We start from the raw sequence: 24850 nt of genomic DNA on the forward strand, positions 1-24850 counted from the left end.
CCAGACCAGAGACCTAAATGAGGAGTAGGGTTGTGATATTGGCTGCTGTGATCAGGTCAGGAGGTAACAGGTAAGTTACTGACCTGTTTGGTTGCGGTTGAGGAGCTCTCTTTTGTATATGTTGAACCAGTGGCTTGCCATCCTGTAGGTGCCAAAAGGGCAGAATGAGATTTTAATTTGGGTAAGATAAGAAGCCTGGAAAGAGAGAGGTAGATCACAGAGAAACTGTTACTGAATGTCTATGTTACATGTTTATATTTTATGGGGTGAGTTCACCCAAAAACAAGTACAGAGGGAATGACAGATTAAGTGTCCCATTCGGACTCCCACTGGAAGTTGGGAGTATGAAGAGGATGCACTGAAGGAGCGGTAAGGAGGTGACTCTAGGGGGGCAGTCTTGGAAACCAAAGGAGAACAAAATATCAAAAGGAGTCAGGCTGATAATTTTGACAGGATGGAAATGCAATATTCCAGAGATTATGTCAGGAAGCAGCTATTAGAAACTTTGGTAAAGCAGCTGAGTATGAAGGGGCAGGAGCCAGATAAGAGGAGATTTAAGATAGGCGCAAAGGAGAGGAACTCCAGATAGCAGTTAAATACTGTGTTTAAGAGTGAGCGTGGGGATGAAAAGCAGGAGAGAAGACAATGATAGCTAATGAGGTAAATGAAACCAATGGTGGTGTTTGGTTTTTTTTATTTATTTTTTTTTTTAAAGATGGATAACAGTAGTCCATAGCCATATTGCAAGTGAGATATTTGGGATAGCAGATGGGAGGGAATGAGAATGGGCACGAAGAGGGTGAGGACACAGATGCAAGCAGGGCGACCAGGATTAGCAAAGGAAACCTGAAGCAGAAATGTCTGCCCGCGGACTGGATGGCGAAGAGGGGCATGGGGGAAGGAGGAAAGGCACGCTGGCTGTGTGTTAGCAACTTTCTCTAGGAAGACAGGCAAAATCCTACCCAGAGAAGGAGGGAAGAGGGGACGTGTGGCAGAAGGGCATCTGGGGTTGAGTTTCAGGGGCACTGGGTGACACTGGCAAAGGGAGCTGTTTACGTGGGAAGGTGGCAGGACTGAAGCGGGAGAGGATGACTCTGCAGTGGAGGAAGTCAAACCCAGGATGGGATTTCCACTAGGCATGACCGAGCAGCAGGCAAGTAGCACTAGAGGAAATGGATGCTGGGGGTGAGCCAACATCGTCTTTGCGATAGGAGAGGGTGTCAGAGAAGGAGGAGCATGAAGGCTAGAGAGATCCAATAACCAGATAAACGAAGGGAAAGGGAAGGAGAGCTGGGAGCAGCCAGCAGCGGTGGATAACATTCAAGGCAGGCTGTGAGCGAGGGCCCGCGGGGAAGCTGCTGCGCGGAGGGGCGAAATCGGGGGGTGACGGCGGGGCGAGGCCTCACCAGCAGCACCAGGTGCGGCAGCCCCTCCGCGCTTCCCCAGGACACCTCCCGCCGCTACCGGGGACAGCGGGGCAGCAGCCCCCGCCCGGCCGCTTGGCGCCGGTGCCCCGGCGGGGAGGGCGGCCCGGCTCCGGGGGCGCCGGGGAACACCTGCCGGCGCCCGGCCCGGCTCCCCGCGCCGCAGGGCGGCGGCGGCCGCTCACCGCCTCCGCAGGGAAGGGGCGCGGGGGCGGGGGGCTGCGCTTCGCCCCCGCCCCGCCGCGCTGTCCCCGCCCCTCGCCCCTCGCAGCCGCCGCGGCCGGGCGGGCGGAGCGCAGCGCAGCGCCGCGGGGGCTGCGGGCGCCGCCGGTCACTCCCCGCCGCTGCAGCCGCCGCCGAGCAGGGAGAGCCGCCGCCTGGGCAGCAGAGAGGTAGGGGCGGCCGGGCCGGGAGCCGGGGGCGGCCGGGCCGGGAGCCGGGGGCGGCCCTCCCCACCCCCTTCCCGGGGTTGCGTGCGTGCGTGTGTGTGTGTGCGGCGGGCCCGCCGAGGCGGTGACCGCGGGCGGCTCCCGCAACCCCGCCGCAGCCTCGCTCCGCCGCGGTGGGGCGGGCGGGCGGGCGAGCGAGTAGCGGCCCCGGAGCAGCGCGGGCCGGGTGCGGCCTTCTCCGCTCCGCCCCCGCTCGCTGTCCCGGCGTGGGGCCGTTTCCCCCGCGGCGGGCTGTCAGGGCGCGGAGCCGCCCCACCCTGCGGCGGGCCCGGCCCGGCCCGGCCTTTCCTCTCCCCTCCCGGGGGGCCGCGGCCGCCGCCCCTGCCTGCCCTCCCCGCCGGTGCCGCCTCTGCCGCGCAGCCGCACGCCCCGCCGCGGTGCGGAGAGCCGCGGGCGCGCTGCGCCTCGGGACCGCTAGTACTCTTATTTTATTTAAACGTTACTATTATTATTATTTTTTTTTGTTTTGATTCTTCTTCTTCCTTTGGCCGCAGGCGGCGGCGCGGAGGCGGGGGCCGCTGCGGGAGCGGGCGGCGGCGCGGCCGGTGTGTGGGGCGGGGTGCGGGGGAGCGCGGGCGGGGCGGGCGGCTCTGCGGGGCTGCGGCGGGCGGGCGCCGGTGGGGAGGCGGCGCGGAGGGGCGTCCGGTTCGCGCCTGGGGTCTGGGCGGGCGGCTGTCAGGTCGTTACCCGCTGCGGTGCTTTGTACTGTGGGAGCGCCGGGCTCCGGAGTAACGCCGATACAGAGCGGCGTTTGCCTTTCGCAGCCGTTAAATGCGTTGCTTTGATTGCTTTCATCCGCTGCTTTTATATATTCTCGTATACCTGAAGCGAGGGCACAGTTAAAAGGCACAATGCACGGACTTGATTTCATTATCTCTTTTAGGCAGCTCTTGCAGTGAGATGGGTATAGGCCTGATTTAACAAAAAAAAATATGGCAGACTTCTGCTAGATACTGTAAGACTGCAGCAGCTCTGAAAAATCCTTGTTCATGGCACTGGGGTCTGGCATTTTGTTTGGATACCCCTCTCTTAAGGCTGATTCTTTTGCTCTTGGAGTGATAAAACAGGACTAGAGTGAGTAATTGAATTTGTAATTTTGGTATCTTTAGTTGCGAATAAAATCGCATTCTTGTTTAAAGGCGGCGAGTAGTGGTCTGTATTTTTAAACTGTACTTATTCAACGTTGTCCATTGGTGTAAATGCTAAACGTTCAAAATCAGAAGCAGGATCACTGTAAGAGGGAATAAACATAAACTGTCAAGATCCGGCGCATTCAGTACAGCCTTCGACCTTTATTGGTAGGATAGAAATATTATGAAACCTGCTTATTGAACTGTCTAGCCAGTTCGGAAAAAATGCTGTTATTCACTCAGCCCCCTGAATGTATTGTGCTGAAAGACATCTTGGGGAACAACGCTCCCCAGTCTAAGGATTATAGAGGCAGGTCATGTAGAGTAATTTATTCAAAGAGATATCAGCCATGTGAAAATGTCAAGGGACTTCTCAGGCCATTGCAGGAAATCTCTGCTGGAAGGAGGACTTGCATATACTCAGAAGTCTCTGGAGGGAGAGGTAGGAGATGAAAACAGAATGGGATAAAGAGCCAGGAAGGGTGGGTAATGGTAGCTAGATGTGATTTCTAAAGAAGTGTTATTATCCATTGGCATTCTTTTTTCTCGCTGTTTCTCGGTAAAACTGCAATGGCTGTTGTGATGCCTACATGACTTAGCGGTGGTTGTAGGGCTATGGGGATGGACTAGTGGGCTCGCTAATGTGTCACAACCAGCGCTAGATAGGTGATAAATAAAATAGGTAGGGAATATTTTGTTACTTCATGCAGCAGCATAAACACAGTGTTAAAAAAGAGGTCAGGTTATGGAACGGTAGCCCGTTTTGTGTTTTTCTGTAATGCAGGTTAAGTGCAGTAGATGATATTCCGTGAAACAGGATGCAGCATTTTTGGATGAAATAGGAGCTTGCAGCAGTTATGTGGCAAAAAGCGTTACAGATGCTGTTTCATCTCTATGGTGGCATGAATCCTGCAGCTTTTGGAATTACTGTGTGTTACTGAACTCTGCCTGCACACAGAAGTGGAACAGAGAAGGGGGCAAAACGCTCACGCGACATGTATGGGGACCAGAACACTGCCGCATGTCTCTGAGATAGCTCCTTTTAAGTAGGCGTACCAAACCATTTTATGAAAGATGTTTTTCCTTTAATGTACATAAAATTTAATCAGTTAAAACCCCTTTATTGGGTGGGCCTGTGATGCTCATTTATATTACGTCACCTGACTAAGTATTTATTTTTTATGTGGGTCAGTTACAGGATTTAATATTTGTACTTGGATTACTTGTAAAATAAGCATTGTATTTCATTAGCGAGGAGTATATGGACGTATTTTGTGGAATACAGATGAGAAGGTCTGTTTGTGCAGATGTTTAAGGCTCGGACTGCAAAAGTTATTTAGACAGTTAATCTCTATAGACACCTAAATTCCTTAGTCATCTGATCTGGGCACAAGTTAAAAACCAGTACAACAGTTTATCATTGCCCATTACCCATGAGTCAGCTCCTAAATCTAGTCCAGGCTGGTATCTCTGACCACAGGCCTCCTGCTTGCCATTTCATGGTTCTAGGAAAGCCTTTGCAAACTGCGGTGCTCGTGCTATGGGAACTGGATGGCCTCATGTCGGAGCAAGGAGCCACCAGCATCCTCTTGGATCTTTTCGAGACTCGGTTGAATGAGGGGATTGCGAAGTAGAGCAGTGCAGACTATTTTCTGTGGTGCGTGATACATGCTATGCAGTGGAAACTTCTGATGAGACCAGGCCAGTGCTCCATGATATAAACTGTGTAGAGCCATATAGGACTTTTCTGACACACGAGCTTGCGCCGTGGGCTTGCTCCTGTCCCCAACTGATGGAGCTGGGGAGTTTGCCAGTATATTGAATGCTTACCTCTATCTAAGCTCATGGCAACTTTCCCAAGTTAAACCAGCAGGAATCTGGCCTAGAGGTATTAAATGTGAAAATCTAGTTGTCTTGTCTTGCTTTCTAGTGTATTTACAGCTTAGAAGTCATCTTGTGTTTGGTTGTTATCACCAAATAACGCTCACCTGGTGAAGCAAGTGTTGGAGCTGAAATGCGTGCCTGTACCATCAAATGGCACCGAGGTATAAGCAGTGTTCTGCAAAGAGGCTGCGTTGAAGACTGCTTTTCTCACTGTTTTTTGTTTTTTGTTTTTTTTCCCCCTACATATGGTTTTCGTTTGTCAGATTTTTATTATTACTCTTAAAATGATCTATTGTGAATTTGTCTTTCTAATGAACGTGAGTACAATGTTGCAGCAGTTACAGCTGGACTTTTCCAGGCTTTGCTTTCCTTTAATGAAAAAACGGTTACAGAGACATTACATGTAAGGAATTTTTCTTATGCCTAGTAGATCTCAACTTATTTAACAGCTTTAACAGAGTGATATAGATCAATTCTATATATTTAAGCAGGCAGCTTTTCTTCTATTTTGTCCTGCTTCATTTCTTTTTCATGTATTGTTAATCCCAGACACATCTTTTACTGTCCATTCCTCATTAAAAAGCCCAGTTTTGCATGGAAAAAACCTTCGTATGTTTTTTGTTTATGGTTGACTTCGTAATAGATTTTATAGTTGTTTGAGAAAGATGGCTAGGGTGGGTGGGGTTGTGTCTGAAAGTGTTATTTCTACTTGCAGTAAAATGTATGCGATTAGGAAAAGATATACACCAATCTATAATCTGTGTGCTCAGGGATTGTATACATCTTCCTATGGCCAAGGACAGATGAAGGTTGAGGAATACCTTGAGCTATTGTTTTTCAGCACCATTAACATTTTTCTCAGCTTCTTCCCTGTAAGGTTTGTTTTATCGTCGAACAGTGAAAATTTCAGGATGTTCTTACTTTTTCACGTCTTTTCACTTTCTTCCTGCTATTCTCTTTATATACTGTACAAACTTATGGGTTTTTTCAAGCTGCATGTTTTTTAGCACACCAGCAACGTCTTTGGTGTGTCACCACTACCACCAGAGAAACATACTATGCTGTTGTGCAGTCATTTTTATTTCACAATCTTTCAAATGTGCTAAGCGTTAGAACTTTAAAAAGAAATGGTATGTTGGTTCGATTTATTCAGCAACCCCTCACATCAAGAGAGCAGCAAGAACTGAACAAAAGAGTCACTCAGTGTGAAAATCTTGTGCCAACAGATGCTAACACACACCTGTTAGATACTACGAATAGATTAGCTGGTCATACCAGTCATGCTGTTGGAACAGGAGAGGTGTGCCATTAATACTCTGTTCATAGATCTAAAAATATACTGCTGTGAAACTGTTCACAGGTAAATGTTCCAAATTAAGTAGCTTTTCTGTTTACTGGGATTCTGAACACAGGCTGTTCTCTGTTTGGAAGAAGTGGCCAGACCCTGAAGTTACACCTGCTGAGCAATTTGCCTGTGATCTGTGAAACACATTCAGGAATGATGTTCTTGGATTTAGTCTCCTGTTTTTGTTCACATATCCACAGCTGTACGCAAGAGGAAACCATTTCTCCTTCTCTGTTAAAGTCATACTGCTTGGAGTTAGTATAGTTGTAAGAATATGAAATAAGAATGCTTCTGCAAGTAAATGGAGAAACTGTGGACTTGCCATGGAGAAAGACTTGCAAAGAAGCAGTAGCACAGGGTTTTTTTGTTCATTTATTTTAAAGAAAGGAGTAGGGATTGACTGACAGCTCAGTTTTATTGGAGTGACCATGGGGTTTGGTTTTGTTAATCATGACTCAACACAGTTGTGAGAATGGGGAATGATCCCTGAAATGGGCTTCAGTCACGGGTGGGCAGTTGCTATAGTCCTCCATGTAAATGGGTGTATAGGAGGATATATGCAATATATTCGTTCTGTGAAGATACGTAGTTAAAAAGACTTAGTTTAGCTGGTGGAAGATGTAATCAGAGATGAAGATACGCAGACCTAAACAAAAACCCCAAGCTTTTATATACCACTTCATTGCCCACATGATTGAATGGCATGTAGGTTAGTGTATTTGAAGTAGCCAACTTAATGAATAAAGTGTTTATGCTTTATCTGTTCAGTACCACTATAGAAAGGGGTTGAATGGTTGTTATGATCCTTTCTGGTCTTAGTCCATAGGGACTACAGACCTTTAGTTCTGTCTTCTTTTTTTTTTTTGTTTTTTTTTTTTTTGTTTGCCTTGAGTTTTCTTAAAACACAGCATCACATCAAGATAATGACTGTGCTAAAATCTCACAATTCAGGGCTTCATTTGGGTGCCTGTAGTGGTCAGGAAGGATCATCCCCCCACCTTGAATTTTGTGGGGTTTTATTTGTATTTTTTCACTTTCTTAGAGTCATTAGTGGGTGGGGACTGGCTGGGGTGAGGCAGTGAGCTGGGTGGGAGGTGCTCTGAGGTGATGTGGAGGCTCCTCTTGGAAGCCTAGCCCTGATGTTTTAAGGTTATACTGATCGCTGAATTTGATACCAGGCAGAAATTTCTCCCAAGCCAGTCCAGCAGGCATCTCTGGGAGGTCTTTAATCTTCACTGTGGGGTTCAGCCCCCAGTACTGTTACAATCCCAAATACACGGTCAAGGTCTTCTACAAGGCATTGTGGGGACTTCTTACCATCAAGCAATAATCTGGATCTGCATTTTTTGTTTTTGTAAGTTACTGCCATTTGATCCTAAATTAATCCTATTGTTCTATTGATTGATGTATTATAGAATGACATTGAGTATCTGCTTTTGATTTTTACTTTTACATGATAAAAGGGAGCCTTGTGTTTGTAAGGGCAAGAAAGCTGTCAATATATATTGTTTCTTATGGCATGGTGAGTGCTGGCTGACTGGGCCGGTCTAGAACCTGGTTTACAATGGGGTTGATTTGTGGTTACTGCAGTCAGTAGTGCAGAGTAGAAAATACAGTTTTGTGCAGTATGACCAAATGCTTATTTTTTCCACTCATGAAATCAATTTTGCTTAGTGCTTAGACACCACAAATACTCCAGCTAATTATAGCAAGTAGTTCCTCTGTTTTTTTGGCTTAGAAGGGAAAAGGTGCTGCCTGCTGTATCTAAATTAACTCAACGTAGATAAATTTATTTTAACACCCACAGGTTTTAGTTTGGGTATCTGAGTTTGAAGTGTTGGCTTTTGTCTGTAGCTAAACTAATTATGAGCTTTTCTTCTCAAGGGCTTTCACTGACTTTTCTCTTAGTAAACAAATATTTAATTGAAGTGTTTAAGGGTGATCTATAGCCAGTCTCTGCAGATGGAGAGCTTTGCATTGGTGGGTAGCTTGTGGCTCTGGTATGCTGGTGGCATATACATTTGTAGCAACACTGGAATGCAGCATGAAGCTGAACATTCTAGTCTGTGCTTGGGAAAGCAGTTTTTGCCTCTCACCAGCAAATTACTGGCCTCTCTGCTTTAGGAAGGGTACTTTGGGCCTAAATCTGCCTTATGGAAGTCAGTGGGAGTTTTGATATAGGAGGATCATCCAGTAGACCACCCTTTATTAGACCCTGTATCATGCGGGGGTCTAGTGAGGAAGTCAGGAAAGCTAGTGATCTTATTCGTGCTTTGCCACTTATACTATATGAAATATGAAAGCAAGGGAGTTGAGCAGCAGGCACTGGTTTTGGGTGCTTGAACTTTCAAAAAGTATGGTATCTGCATCTCTTGAGATTTGAACAGTCCTTTAGTCAGCCTGACTCAGAGATGATGAGTTGGGAGAAAAATGGGCTTTGAACTACCATGCTGCAGTTCACCTTAAGTTAACAGGTATTCCTTATTGTGTAGGGTCCATATATGTGGTAAAGATAGCCTAGTTAGTTTAGTATCTGCTTTATTTTTGTAACTTCAAATATTGTGACCTTTTTCTGCGTGTAATACTATGAATAATTCTCTACAGTTTCATGATAGTCAAAGGTGAATAGATTAATTGCTAACTTTTTATTTTTAACCTTTTTTTTTAGAGTAACATACTCTTATTGTAATTTTAAATGTTTTTAGGAGGCCAAATCCTAAGCCTGAAAAAAATCTGGTTGACTTTGGTGGAGCTACACTGGTTTGCACCAGTTAAAAAATCTGTCTTGCAGTCTTGAAGTTTTGATTAAACAAATACTGGAGCCTGTTGTATTTTATTCTTTTTGTGTTTTTGGCATCAGAGAAGCTTTTCCTGATTGTTTTTCTCATTTGAAGGCTGATTGTACTGAGTGACCTCTTGCTACTAAAGGGTGGGTCAGTTTATGTGGGAAAGTCTTAGTCAATGTGTCTGGGAGATAAGTGGGACTGCATCCCAACAAGGGTGGTGCATTAAATACTGGAATGTGCTGGGGATCTGCCAGGAGATTGGAAGCAGGACTATGCGACAAGCGCAAAGGCAGTCACACTGTCCCTAAAATAGTACTCTGGATAACAGGAGATCTGGAAAGTTATCACTTACCTCATTTTAGCACAAATTCTTTCCTAAAAATGGATTATTGACTGAGAGTTCAGGGGGATTTTTTTTTTGATAATACATTCTCTTTGCATCTTAAGAATGTTTAGGTCACTCTCAAGTCTTTAGCTGAAGACAGGATAGGACTGCAAGTAAGAATGAAAAAGCTGTATTAAAACCATACAAGAGAAGCACAAACCCTGCAGTCCCAGCTTAGGGAAAGCTGTTTATATAATCTTCATTGTTATCTGAATGAAAAATGAGATGGATTTTTATCTTAGTGTAGGTTTAGTACTAGCGTCTTCAAATTCGTCTTGAACTGTCTGGAAGTATCAAGGCAGAGATAAATCAGTTCAGCAGCCTCAGACATGCCTGGGCTGGTTGTCGGTGACAGGATTTTGGCACAAGACACTGAATGCAAGCAATCAGTGTTTGGATATTAAAATGAACAGCGGTTTACCACTGCAGACTGTATATGGTTTTGTTTAAGGGTAAAAATAAGCAAATTTGATTTTCGGCCCCATGTCAAATTTGTCAACAGAAGAATCTGATTGTGCAGCTTTAGTTGTTGGCATAAGCCATTTAAACTTAAAACCTGTGATGCCTAAATTAGTTTCTTACGGAAAGAGGATGAGTTAGCTTCTAAATGGGATAGTGTGAGGAAAGTGTGGGGGCTGGGGTGGATGATCCTTTGTAGCAAGGTTGTAATATACTGAGTCAGCAGGTGGTTGTGTTTAGCCCTGGTGCGAATCTGCTGTAGGAAAGTATGGATTGAAATAACTGTTCCCTGGATGCGTGTTTGCATTGCTGCAGGGACCTGGACAAGGAACTCTGTAAAAGGAAAAAATAGAAGTTGAAATGTTACAGAATAATGAGATTCAGAACAAAGAGTCTGGACTACTATAAGTCATGACCTTTTAGTGCATGCAGATTTCAGGGCAAGTGATGAGCTGCACTTATTAAAAGGCAAATGGATTACTTCATTTGTGAAAAAACACCCATCAGCTTCTGGTCTGCACTACAAGCCTGGGATCAGTTTAGCGCTTGAGGACCACAAGATGTAACTCTCCCATCGTGCCTGTACCAGAACTGAAGTCTCTGGCCCCAGGTATTAGGTCCACATGGCCTGTGCTCAGAGAAGAGCAGTTTTATGTCCCCTGTGCTGCAGTCTCTGAGCTTCTCTGTGGGGAGGAGACTTATTTAGCCTGTTGTACAGCAAGCAGCAGCTGCAAGGCTGCTTTATGTTATGCTGGTTTACAATACATTGGGAAAGGAAGGCTGTTGCACCGGCTCAGGATAAAGTGGGGCACAGTGGTTACGCTCCAAAGTTTGTTTTGTGAGAGGATGTGGCATACCAGATACACCTGCTCTGCACCACAGGGGGATTCCCTGACCCCAGCTGGCCCATTAAGCCAGCTTTGCAGCTTTCCATCGCTGGAGTGTGTAAAGTAGCTTTATTGCTGGTCAGGATCTGGCTCCAAGGAGTGATGCTTGCATAAAACTCAGGTAAAAGGTAAATAGAGGTAAAGTAAAAAAATGCAATCCAATCAAGTTTCACTGAGCTGGGTCTTTTTTGGTCTTGCACACCTTCAGATTATCTCTGTGTATTAGGAGGCATAAAAATTTCCAGAAATTGCACAGTTTACGTAAGAGATGTGAATAACAGTTAATAATATGTTAAACTGCCCTGAGGAGCTGAAAGATAGGGGAAGTAGGTTATTTTTAGAGATCTATTCCCATTGTATGCTAGACAACAAGAGTAAAATGACTTTGAATTAAACATATACCACAAAGAATTAAAGATATTTTTCCCAGACAAGTATTGAAGTACCCATAGTGTAGTAATGATATATACTATCTGCCAGATTAGTAATGAAACACTCAACTGTGTTCTTCACTTTGTTTAGTAAGAAAAGAGGGACCTTCTATGCTTATTCTGCTTGCAATATTCTGATTTTTCTTTCTCTGCGATGCTTAAGAATGAAGGATCTGAATCCCCAGTTGTGCCAAGTTATATAGCTACATACCAGCATGTGAAGCTGTGCTGATTTACATCACCACAGTCTGTGGCTTGAGTTTTTAGATCATCTTCGTATAAAAATATGCAGAAGAACGTATCTGAGATAATTTTATATTGCTCAGATACATTTCTGAACCATGTTAGAAACATAAGGTTTGTAAAAAATGTGAAAAGACACCAAAAAGTTGGTAAATGACTCTAGGAGTCAAGGATGGTGATACCCTCTTTGTGGGCAGGTGTGAGTGATAGGGAGCACATAGCTCTTATCTTATCTGTGTTTTTAGTCTAAGTAATCCTAATCGGGTAGTAAATCTTGAGTGAGATTATGCTGCTAGAGTGTGTGTGACAAAGATCAGCATTTAGATACACTGTAGGGGTATAGCAGGATCTAGAGATTCTCATTTAGATATTTATTGCTGATAGGCTGAGGTAAACCAGAAGTTTGATTGCTTTAACTAGGATCTTCTTCTGAACAAGTGGAAAAGAAACCTGGTGAAGACCTAATGATCTCATTGCTGAAGCAGAGCTGACAGGTGAGGACCACATGGACATACCAGTGATAGGTGGAGCACTGAGTTGGCGGAGGGCATGCCAACCATTTTAGAGATGTTTCTACAGCTGTTGCTGACTAGCAGAAAATAATATGATCACTTCGGTTTGCAGTGGCTCAGCTTGCTGTGAGAGTTCAGAGAGTCACAAAGTTCCTCAGATTCCTGGCATGGGGGGATGAACCTATGTGTCACCTTAAGGGCAATTTACAGAGCAGTGTGTCCACGTTATTCCAGGGTGCCTTTAACAGTAGTACAGCTGTTTTCATTTTTAACTTCTGGTTGTCATAAGCTGTGGCAGGATGTCAAAGAGCCATGGAAGAGCTTTGGGCCTGAAATTCATTTTCGGCAAACTGGATTAGATTGGCGCCTGTCGTAGTCTTACCATTGAAAGTTTTATGTGTGTTTTGATATAAATGCATCTCCTTCCTGATACTTAGCTTGGCCATAATATAACTTGGTGCTCTAAAGAGAGACAGGAGGGCATGCAAATGTATAAAACAGGGACAAAAATAAATTTGTATGTATTCTTAAGGTTCTTTTTTGTGGATTGATCAAAATGTTGCAATTTTTTAAAAGACTAAAATGCTTGATGGTAATGAATGTTGAGAAATGGTCACTATGCAGGCAGCATGACTACTTTATCAGAGGGGAATTTCCAAATTGCATTCCAAGCGTGTTATTAAAGGATTAAAGAGATGGGTGATTCACCTTGGGCTAACTGTCCTGAAACTATGCTTACGCTTATAATACAGATAAATAACTATTATGCAAATATTACTGTAATAACAAACCATATTTTGAATTTGCTTTATGCCTTCCAGTGGTTCACACACTGGTCAGAAGTATTTGCGGTATAAACTTGACACGTCTTGAGTGAATGTATGTGTTGGTATTAGATTGTAGTTCTCGTTATGTTTCTGTCTGAACCGTGTGTCCATGGGCCTGGTTTGGTAAAGGAGCTCAGGAGCTGGCAAGTGAGGTGGGGAACACGATCCCAGTGTGAATTTACTCTTTGTTGTGTAAGATTAGGGTCTTAGACCTCTTGACCATGCAAAAGGTAGACCTGCACATTTAACTTCACAGTGTGTTTTTTCTGTGCTTCATGTTACTATGCTGAGATCCCACCCTTTCTAATTCTGGGTAAGTTGCTTTCTCAAGCAATGAGATGTTTGTGTCAAGGTGCTGCAGTGGGCTGAGGCTGGGATGTTTGTAACTCTCCAGTCACGTTTTTTTGCAATATGGAGCGTGGTCCCAGTGAGTGTTCCTAAAGATTTTGGTTAAATTGCTCTTGCAAATGGCAAACTCATTTGTTTTGTTCCAGTGTTCTAAATAATAATCTTGTTTTCCCAAAACAGAAAGTACGTAAGTTACCTGTATAGTGAAAAATACTTAACTTTGGTGAAATATACCACTTAAATTCTTTTTCTCTGAATTGGCCTCAGTGTATGGTAGCAGACTGGAATGTTTTGTATATAGTTTCCTTCCTTGATTCTGTTGTTAAAATTAAAGAAAGCTTCCTATTTTTGTTGTCATCAGGAGCAATAAATTATTGTTCCTTTTAAAAATCTGTCCATTCTGAGTTTGACTTCCATTGACTACTGCCCGGAAAATGCAGATATTTCTCTTCAGAGTGCTGGAACTCTTTTTCTGCAGTCAATCTGAAGGGCACAGTTCACCTTTGGGAAATGGCACATGGAAAATTGGTGGGTGCTGAAACTGCAATGACCATGGTTTTAGCACTTCAAGATATGCTGGCTTTTAGATGTAAGTGGCAGGAAAAAATTGCAGTATTCACTTTAGTTCTCCAGGCAGAATACAGTTTTTTTAGTCAAGATTTTACAGTGTATCAGAAATCAGAGGCTAGTTGTCTACTGTGTTTTGCTTCTAAATGCTAAAGTTTTTTGTGCTGATACATGGTCCTTGAATATTGCACCTTAGGAATTTGTTCCCCAGAATCACTTAGAAAACCCTTTGCTACTCTTCTTTCTGAGTAGCTGTCTTTCTCACTGAGCTGTCTTGAAGACATGATGTGACTTGCCAGAGAGAGCACCCTGTTCCTTGGGGTGGTGGTTTCTGAATCAGGGGGTTATGGTGGGTTTGGGAAGCTCCAATACTTTTGAGCAGGGTCACAGTTGTTTTTTCAGGTATTTGGAGCCACACAAATGTAGGGTCACAGCAGAAGGAAGTGTCTGAACCTCTGCTTGCCAGGGTTCTATTCTACTGTTAATTTTTAGGTCTGAAAAATGCTCTGCTGTTAGTGCTGCTTTCAAAAGATGTGATCATAGAGGTTAAAGCCTAACAGCCTAGTGTCCAAACTTGTGGCAGCCTATTTTCTTCTTAACAGTAATACTGTGAAGTAATTGTGTTAACAGCCTATTCCTGCTTCTGTGGCGCTGATACTGTATCAGTAGAATGACCAAGTAAGTCTTGCCTGGGGTTTAGGTTTCTCATACAAGGACTGATGAGCCAATTTCCAGAAAAAGTGACATGTTTGAGGAAATGATAAGGTCTTTGTATTTGGATGACTGGCACTTGGCACGTTTTGATGTTGATTTATTGCTAGTGGACCCAGGTCTCTTTGACAATGTAGAATTATCCTTGGTCTGTCAGTACTGAGTTATTTCACTCTGGCCTGAGCAAGGGTTCCTGCCGTTGGCAGTCTGATAGCCGTGCAAACTAGCCTCATGGGAAGCTCCAGGAAGTATAATGGGATTGATTTGAATGGTCAATAGCATAGTTAGTATTAGCATTGTGTTTGACAGTATATTGTTTAAAAGTTGTATTTTCTGAGGGGAAAACAAAACAAACAAAACTTCCTGGACTTCTTCCTGAGTTACTGGTTTCAGAATGAAGGCTACAGGCTATTTGTAGTGTCAACAAAAAGGGGGAGGAGGCTTTGTAATTTTAGTATCATAGCAAAAAGAAACCAAACAAAACCCAGAAGAAATGCAGCTGAGGGAATTTTTACACAAGCCTATAGTTAATTTTAGCTGTGGAGTTTGAGTTGGTTTTGTTGTGTTTTTTGTTTGTGGGGTTTTGGTTTTTTTTCATTATTTTGATTTCAAGGACTATTGAGGGATGAGGAAGAAAGGAGCTATTGTCCCAGTTAGTCACACTGCAGTGTATGCCTACCTCCTAGCCCTGTTTTTAGCTGTAGCCTGAGGTAACACCTGGTTGGTTTTAGCAGCTGGATATGTTGAGAAGTTGTCATAATTACTAATTTTATGCTTTTGCTGCATGGTGGTTTCTGTTGGAGACTATGATAAATCTCCCCAACTCTGTTTTCGTGCAGAATCCAAAATGGCATGGAAAGTACAAGCCTTGTGCACAAAATTGACTGTGTCACAGTCTCTTCTTTGATTGCCTCTCGCTGTATTACAGTGCCATGATTGTAAGTCATCCATAAAGTCAGTGCATTGCTTAAAATAGGCCATTCCTTTTGCAATTGCTATTACAATTCCAATATTCAAATATTAAGCCTTCTCTGCAGCGTTCGAAATAGCTGCGAATTGAGAAATTCTTTCATTAGTCTTACCAGAGCAGTTAAATATTCAGCGTGTCAAAGGTACACTCCCAAGGCTGGAGCTATGTAGAAGTTGAGCCAAGGCTTCTTCACCCCTGTTCCTTCAACTTGTACTCTTTGTTCAACAATAACAACAGATTAAAGTGGGTGGGAGAAAGAAAGAAGCAGGAAATGGATCAAAAGAAAGTGAAGAGTATCTAAAATCAAATGGAGGAAATAACGGACTAGAAAGAATGCAAAAGTAAGAAAATGAATTTAAAATAGAAAACTGCATTCACAGAAATTCATCAGGACAAGACTCCGATCCTGGCTTTGGTGCAAATGGATGTGTAAGTCACTTGGGTAGCAGGCAGCACCCTATTCAGTTGGCAGGGGCTGTAAGAAAGACCTGCCTCCTCTCTGGAGGCTGTGGGTTCAACCCTCTGTGTTTATGGCAGGAGGACTGAAAGTTGTAGCAAGCCACTAATTGCCTCTTGGGAGGCCACTTACAAGGGTGGGTGCAATCTGAATGACTGTGCTTGGTGGGAAGATCAAGGGCTTGGCAAGTTCAAATGTGTGCACTTAGTGCTGATATCCTCAGCCTACATGCTATAAGAATGCACAAATGGAAGGCAGATGTTTATTTTTTTTTTCCCCCAAGGTTGTTGTACATTAACTAATGTAAAATTTAATAATAAAGTACCATTTTGGTAAAATAATTTCCTTAAACTTGCCATCAACAAAAGATGGTAGATAGGGTAACATAAAGGACAAACAAAGAGAAATGACCATTGCGTATTTAATGGAGAAAAAATGTACTTGTCATGTGGCTTGAATGTCATCTTAATGATACCATGAGGCAAGGAAGGGAGCCAAAAAATGCACACCTTTTATCATGGAAATGAAGTCCAGAAAGGCTTTCAACAAACAGTGTTTAGCCAAAATAAGGGGTTGAATTGTCATCTGCTGTAAAAGAAAATCTAATTTGTCCATATAATCCTGTTGGTCCAGGTGAGTGATGGGAGTGCTGTTTTTCTAATTGCCTTCAAAGTTCAAAGTGAAAAGAGATCCTTTTTTCCATTCCATTCTCTAGCTTGGCTTCTACGGGTAGGGAGGAGACTAGCAGTAATATTTCATTTTTCAACTTAACTTTGGTTGAACCAGTTGTATTTTGCTGGAAACCACTCTGATGGTCAGCCATTATAAGCTGCAGTCCTCTTAGAAAAGAAGACTAGAGCAAGACATTTCCCTGCAGTCCCCAACTGTGTGATGTCTGGCTAGAGTACTTGCTATGCGTTTCCCAGCTGTGTTTCACAAAGGGCTTTGCCAGCATGCCAGGCATTACTGACCTTTTCTGGAACAGGGAAACAGAGGCAGAGAGGGACCAGCTCGTCACAGCGAGGCTGGGCGTCAGGGCCCCAGAGTGTCAGGGCTCGTCCCAGCCCCGTGCCTGGACCCCGCAGCCCGGCCTGGCTCCCCAGTGAGTGCAGAACACCCCTGCCCTGCCGCTTCATGCTGCTGGGGCATGGAGGCGGGTGCTCTCCGGCCAGAGATTGCTTGCACTCGGGCAGGGTGGATCCCAGCAGGGCAAAACTGGAATGATTTTGATCTCTTACACTATTCTATGTGGCATAATGGGCTTGTCCTGGATTTACCCCAGGAGAAATGCCATTTTGGATTGGGTGACATGTGCTGCCAGATTGACTGCTGGTGGTAAGTGAAGAGGCATGGTAAATCTCTGTCTCGTCAGTCTGTCTGGCTGCATCGCAGGGGAATCACAGTACCTCAGCGGTGCTAACACTCTCCCTCTGTGCCCCAGCAGCTGGCTTTGGAGCTCCCACCTTTAGGAGGTGCTCCAAGAAAGGGAAGGTCCTTCTGTGTTCTCCCACCTATCCCGGCACCAAGCTGTACTTCTCTGGTCACAACTTTACGCTCACCAAACTTGCTGTCTAACCAAAATGAAGCCCAAAGCATGTAAACCCAAAGGGGCACGATCAAGCTGAATTTCAGTCACAGGGGAAACACCAGGAAAAAAACATGCTATTAAGAGGGGAGGGGATGCCATGGCTGGTCATACACTTAGCCCACACAGTTTGTTCCTGGTTTACAATGGCCTCTGGTTGCTGTTCAGGGTCTGTAAATGAGCCAATGATTTTTCTCTTGACCAGATCACCTGTTGATGTAAGTGGAGCCAGTATTATTTAAGCATGTCTGTTTGCATTAGATTTGTATTAGATCCCTCAGATCTAATACTTGTGCCTGCATTCATGCTAAAGGTAGCTTTCTTGGCTTGAATATATACAGAAATGAATTTGTTATTAGTTTCCCTTCCTTTAGTAATCAAGGTAGAATTCAGTAGCTTGTCTTTGGAAGGTAACACTAATGTGTGTGAAAAATATGTCAGTGGTTTGTGTGCAGTATGTTGTGCAAAGAACCGACCTGCAGACAGTTGGTATCTCCTCGTAATGTCTTTACTTGAGTCCTATTAACCACTTTAAATACAAAGATGTTGATGTACTTTTAATGCCATGTTAGTGCTTACTTGGGCAAGCAGTTAAGTGCATTATTTTAATTTAGTAACATGCTGAAGAGATTAAATTCTGGATGCTGGCATTGTTATCTGGGCAAAACATAGGCTGTAACCACAGGGCTGGCCTCCCAAATAATTTTTATTCTCCTCTGTGTTACATTTTAGCTACCATGGAAAAAGAAGATGGCTGAACAGCGTCAGCTTTGGATAGTACATGTTTGCAGGTTGTGCATTTCCGTGAATACGTGATGGCACTTCCCTGTTCTGTCAGTGAAAGATCCTAATGCCTCCTGTCATGTACCAGCTTCACTTTTCTCTGTGTGACATCCCCAGCATCTTTTGTCTAATTCAGTTTTATTCAGTTATACTTTCATTTCTAAATGTTGTTGGAAAAGTGTGTGGTGGCACATGGTCTCTTCAAGCAGGTGGTGGTCCTCATGAACCTGCCAGTATTTGTCCAAGTTGCTGCAGTGGTGTCTTGAATTTTTTTACATGACTTTTGGTGTATACAAAAGTAAAAGTATCTGAAATAGCTTAAGGGACCTTGGCTTCAGTGCTCGTTTTTCACTGACAAACACTAATTATTTAGCAACATGAATCAGATCTTGGGAGGCTTATTTTAGGATCAGTTCCTGTTTCTTTCCTGACCAGTGATTCAATCATAGTGAGAAAAGCAGTCTCAATAAATGATTGGGCAAGCGTGTGTGCTCCACTACCAAAGGACTCTGCATAAATTTTAGACTTGCTCTGCAAAGACTTACAAACAGGTCCATTATGCTTCTTGGAAAAACTGCTGCATTTGAAACAAGGCCTCTCCCTGGGCTCCTGCACAGCATGCCCTTCAGCCCTGTTTGACTGTGTCCCAGCTTCTAAGCTATTTTTCTGTCTCCCCATTTTTTCTTACTGCAATCTGTGTGATTGCCTTGAAGTGGTCTTGTGAAGGTCATTTTGCTGTGGCATTTTGCCATTCTGAAATAGCCTCACTTGTTCTATGAAGTTACAACTGTTGGTAAAATACCAGCTTACTCGGTGCAGCCTCAACACTAGGGCAAGCTGATACTTGCCAGACTACCAAGAGATGTACTTCAAGGGTGGAAACAATGGCCTTTACACTAAATAATTAATTTTTATGACTGCAACAAATTTGACTTTTTCAAATAGCTTAGAATCAAGACCAGCTTTGTAAAGGTGAGCAAAATGGAAAATTACGTGAATAAGAACGCTGATACTTTTTCTGAAGGGAAAAAAAAAAAGTTGTTAGACTTATGGCTGGCTGTTCTCAGTAGGGTTAAATTGCACATCTCTTGTCCTCAACTTGCTCATAAACCACCTTTGATTAAATTAATAGCAGATGCAAGTGGGAGGAAGGAGAGGGAGCTGTGCTAGTCTTCATGAAAGAAAATCTGCCTGAGGAGCAGGCAGCCCCAAGCTGTACTTCCTACAGACCTTCTAAAATGCCCCTAGTTTTTGCTGATTCAGAACCTCTTTCCTCCTAATCTTTGCATGGGTATCTGAAGGCAAATTTGTCTGTGTCTTCATTTGTCAATCAGAGTAAAGAAATTAGGGTTATGGTAGGAAACTGAGTTCCCGGTACACGGATGAGATAGCCACGTCTCTCTCTGCTGGGGCGTAGGATGGTATGGAGCAGCAAGTGGTGCAGCAGCCAGCCTTTGAGCTCTGCCCAGCACTTGCTCCTTGTTTGGGGTGCTGGCTGCGTTGTGCAGCCTGGACTCGCATGCGCTCATGTGCCATGTGATCTGGGGGAAAAGCCCTAAATAGGGGGGAAAAAAAGAAAAAAGCCCTAGCATCAGTCATGGGGCTAGAGAATTCCTGCATAGCCCTGTGACCACCTGATACCTTAGGGCTCCTCTTCTCCTGGGGATGTTTTGTGGTGTGGCTTCAAGGGTGTCCGCCTTCCCATCTAACTCGCAGAAAATGAAAAATACTGGTGGATGTAATTTTTAATTGGTTACAAATCTTTGTGGGTATTACCTGGACTTGCAGAGAAGATAACAAACCTCTTCTGCCTGCTCCAACCCTGTGAGCCTTCAGAAAGCCTCGGCAGGGTGAGGGGTCCTGAAAACCCTGTGCTAGAGACAGAGCTGCTGTAAACTGTACCGTTCAGGTTAATGAAAAGAGAGAGATGACAGTTTTGTCTTAGGCTTGGAGCATCGGAGACCCAGTTTGTTTTGATGGGAGTTGTTGGTGTCTAACACCTGTAAAAATTAAGCTTCTAGTGTTACGTTGCAGGTAAGAAAGTTACTCTGGTTTTGAATCTGGGTGCTGTCTGCTTTGTCTTAAATGAGGTGTATAGAGAACTATAGAAATTGTTACTTTGCAGGGTAAAAGCATTGCTTTTGCTATTTTCTGCTAGTTGCTAAAGGGATGATGAGGCTAATTTTTAACTCATCAGTTGAAATGGTTAATTAATTTGTTGTTTCTGCTCTTAGGCTCTCTGTCCAGTAGCTGCGCAGTTACCACTGTCTCTCCCCAGATGCTGTTCTGTGTACTTTTGCCAGTTCAGAGTGTGTGTGTGTGTGTCAAAGGGGCAGTTGCTATCCAGCAGTTGTGCCTTCTGTTAACAAGAACAAACTGGACATAGAGCTTTTCTAGCACTCAATGGCAAAAGAGAGTAGAGAAAGGTTTTATACTAACAGAGAGGTAAAATAAGAATATAAGTATCCATTTCCACAAATCCACAGTCTGTTACTTTGGTTGTTTATTTACTCCTCGAAACAATTGACTCTCATTTTGGACAATTGATTATGACTGTTCTTTTTTAGCTAATAACTTTTCTGTGGTTGGGTTACTCCTGACTGACACCTGTATATAAGAGCTTAGACCCTCCCCTTATGCTAGTTGGAGTGGGAGATGATATCATTGTTTCCTCCTTTGGCGTTGGGAAGAGACTGTGAGTAAGGAGTAATTTTTGTCCCATGAAATGACTGGTATCTAGTTGGCTATGTCTCAGAGGTAAGGCGATAGCTGGCAACCATTGGTGTGTAGAGAATGTCTGAGTCCCTTTGTAATTTCCTGCTCTCCAGATTCCCCTCCCACTCTGTAACCCACACCCGTACGCTTCTTTGTTCTGGTTTTGGCCAGTTTGGAGAAATGCCTTGCTTTGCTGCATCGAGTGCTATCATTTGACACTACAGCTCTCTTAATACAACAAATCCATCCAATATGAGTATGCTTAAGGCCATAGAGCTGCACCGATGCTGAATGTGGCCTGTGATATTTACAGCAGGTGCCAGAAATGCTTATTCTCAGGTATAATAAGCTTCAGGGGAAGCGGCCTGTTTTAAATCAGTGCCTGTGTTCAGTGTTTCTGTTACTGCCATACGTATAGGCTCCCAGTGTAAACTCGGGATTGGATAGTCCCCAGAAACGTGATAGTGATTTTGAGTTTCACCCCCTTCTGTATTCCCTGCAATAACATCTTTTAATCTTGTGCTGCACCGGGGTCCTGAGAGAATCTGATAGCAGCCACTGGTGAAGTGAGCAGATGAATACAGAGGGCTCTTGTGCTGAGTGCCTTCGTTTTGAAGTTGGAAGCTTTCAGCAGCCTTCAGAAATTCAGAGGTTTTAATTTAATTCAGGATTTCTATTCATCTTTCAGTTAATTTCCCTGTTCTTGCATAATTCGCAGGTTGCAAAAACATTCTGGAACAGTATAGCACAGTATTTATGCTGCTTATATCCATTTTATATTGAAATACATCATGATAGGCTCTGAAAAGTGTGCAACAGAACTAAGTTGCAAAACAATCCCTATTTTGTTTTACAGAACGTATGATAATTTTGAATGGTACTAAGTTTTAATAGGCATTAAATCTTAGTAAAATGTCCAGCATAACTCTTCTGCGTCTGCAATTAGTAAGTAATTCATCCATGCCAAAGTCAAGCAAGCACAAATCCCCTTTATACCACACTGTACCATCTGTCTAATCTATCTATGTCAAATATGGCTTGTTTGGGTCTGTTTTGCATAGATTAAATTAAAATTTCTGGTCAATGAATATTTTTCTTTTGATGTTTGTAACTCAGGTAAACAACATGTTTTTCATGCTAGCTTTATAACTTATTTGGTAAACAAGAATGTGGTAGTCAGCACAAATATCTTTTTGTCATGGTTGGCCAGAGTGTTTTTACAGCTACAGCACCTTTTCAACCGTTACTGAGTACAGTACTAATGTGAAATATCTGAATGAAGGGATTGTACTTCAGGCACTTGCAGCGTAACAAGCATCAAAATGGATGGTGTAGCTTCATCTATTGCCTAGAGCTTGTTTTCTGTTGATCCACTGCTACCCTGGAAAGGCTCCATTCTTTTTGCCTGGAACTTGCATTAGTTTTGTGGAATGTCAGAAATGAATATTTGAAAGAATTTACTGTTTCATTTCTATTTCATTTTGCCAGTTTGTGTGAGCTATAAGCCACCCCTTCTAAATGCTGGAGGAGTGCAAGGAATAGTATTGCAGTAGGACAAAAATAAACCCTGAATTTTGCAGGTAACCTTTTCTTTTGACATCTTTCCAAAATCAAACTGATGCAGTGACATATGTCCTTGTGGATTACAAAGGATGCTAATGTGACTGTTGCTCTACTGGCAGCTCCTGTTTGAGCGAAGGAAGCTCCAATTTGTGCAATGCTGGCTCCGTGTGCTGTGGGCATTAACGTGTGGTTGCATAAATACTGCGCTGTGGTGTTGTCTGATGATTTGCATTCCACCTCCATCTTCTGCACATAGATGTGATTGGCTTTTAGGCAGAGAATAGTGAAATTTTCAGGATTCAGAAGTCCTGTGCCTACTGAGGGCTCTCTAGGAGAGAGCCAGACCTCCCCATACCGGCAGGCTGCTCCTGCTGCCGCAGTGGGTTGCAGCCCCTGCCCTTGAGCAGGGCAGGGTAAGCCTGCAGGAGGGATGCTCAGGAGCTCAGGGTGGGAGCGTGACTCATGCATCTATGTGACTTGCAGGTTGTGTTGGCAAACTATCAGCTTTGCACCCCAGCTCTGCCGCTCCTGCGCCACGTCTGCATTGCCTACAAGTGTCTGTACACCGAGCCTCTGTTTTGGTGTGTGCCAGCTCACTCCTACGGCTTGGGAACTTGAGTTTTCTCCCTGGGGCTGTTATTAAAGGCAGCATAGATACAGCCTGCGTTCATCATTATCCTCTCAAGAGAACCAGATTGCAGAGTTTTTCCTGAGATGCCTGTTTGGAAAAAGAAGCCAGGGACAATCTAAAAATTCTGCATTTTTACTTATTTAGTTCCATTACTGCACTCTACATCCCACCACCTTCCCCTAGCCTCTTTTTCTTTTTTTTTTTTTTTTTTGTTCACTTGCATGTGCTTTACGCGGAGAGATTCCTGTTCTCAAGACAGCTGAGCTTGATGTGCAGTACCATGCGAAGGGAAAGCAAACTCTAGTCATTCAGGAATTAAAATGGCTGAATCATTGTGTGTGGTGAGGCAGTGTGTTAAGATGGAGTCAACCAAGCAGATCATTCTAGAAATAAGAGGGGGCAGTTTTGCTGTCACTGTTGAAATTATGAGGCTTCTTTCTGTACTTTGTGCTGACATTGATGCCATCACTAATACAAATGTTTTATATAAAGTTCCACCTTCAGTGCTTCATTCTGTCCGGCTGTAATACCAAGTGTTGCACAAGTAGAAACTAAGAGCAGGATCCTCAGGAAAAGAAAGGGCTAAGCAATGATCGTAGGTCTGTTTTAACCTCTTGCTGTCTTCACAGCACATGGTTTTTCATGGAGAGTATAATAATCGAAAAGCTAGCATAGTGTAATCCTGAGGTTTATATTAAAGCCTCTTACTAGGGCATCATGCATTTCAAAACACTCCCATTGATATATTCACTTTGAGAAATGTACTGATCCAGACTTTTTCTGGTTTTACTATTCCAAATAAGCATGCTTTAATTACTGTTGACCTGATTTGAATATGGGCTTGACTGCTTTCATTTAAAATATTGATTGCAGTGCATTGGATTTGTCATGTTTTTGCTTTATTCCTGTAACAGCTACCATCCTCGCTCAAATCTGTGAGTTTAGATCTCACTTTTTCCCTGATGCCCTGGAGAAAGAGAGCTTTAACACATGCGTTGGGAGGAGGGATTTTGCGCACTTCAGGATCTCGGAGTGCGTTCTGTTTGTTCCCATCTATTGGTGCTTTAGGTGACATGCTGTTAATGAGAGGGGCTCTCTGTTTTGGCTGGGATTGCAGCATACTGAGCATGCTATACCCCACGTGAGTAACAGTTGGCCCTGTTGCTGCATCACCTTATATTTCCATGTTTACTGCATGCAGACATTTTAGTTGTGCCAGGGAAGGATAAATTGCACTGCTTTTTAATACAGTTTCAAATTCCAAATCAGTGACAAAATGTCTAAAACTTTACGTGTACAACATTTTCAGGCCAGCCATGTGAAAGTCATTCTGTATTTGAGATTTTCTCTGGGAGCTGCAGGTGCCCCATAGCATCTGGTGCTGTGTCTGTCTGCCTGTCTTATGCCTGTTCCCATCCTTCCCATCACAAAGGGACACAGGACCGACCTGGTCTTTTCGGTTAAAACACTACTTGCACTTTTATGTGTCGTTTCTCACTTTTACTGGTGGTAGAGGACTCTTGTGTGCTGCATCATGGGCAGAGGGCTGCTGAGAAAATGGTAGTCAGGGTCCAGGAGACATCTGGTAACATTACAAGCGGCAATGCCAGTGCAACTTGTGAGGTCTCTGGAAGCCTGCAGTAGTGTTGCACTTTCACTAATGAACTGTTATGCTGCATTTTCGGTAATGAGGAGAGTTGGTCTTTCTCCAGATGCATGCAAGCTGCAATGGTAACATGAAAGCATGGGTGATTGGGT

At 43.6% G+C, this 24850-nt stretch overlaps 1 protein-coding gene across 4 annotated transcripts in view; it reads left to right on the forward strand.

Moving 5' to 3' along the window:
• The first annotated feature begins 1238 nt into the window (after positions 1 to 1238).
• The window catches only part of SPTBN1 (spectrin beta, non-erythrocytic 1), a 136829-nt gene continuing 113217 nt past the window's right edge, over positions 1239 to 24850 (forward strand). Inside the window, exon 1 of one of the 4 annotated variants that reach the window (XM_052783938.1) lies at positions 1239 to 1418. The gene's annotated coding sequence lies outside the window, so the exon portion shown is untranslated. Of the gene's footprint in view, positions 1419 to 1690; positions 1817 to 2306; positions 2419 to 24850 lie in introns of those variants that run through there. The other 3 variants (XM_052783941.1, XM_052783939.1, XM_052783940.1) reach the window with 3 other exon arrangements.

Source organism: Harpia harpyja, chromosome 4 (assembly GCF_026419915.1).
Source record: "Harpia harpyja isolate bHarHar1 chromosome 4, bHarHar1 primary haplotype, whole genome shotgun sequence".
Lineage (NCBI taxonomy): Eukaryota > Metazoa > Chordata > Aves > Accipitriformes > Accipitridae > Harpia > Harpia harpyja.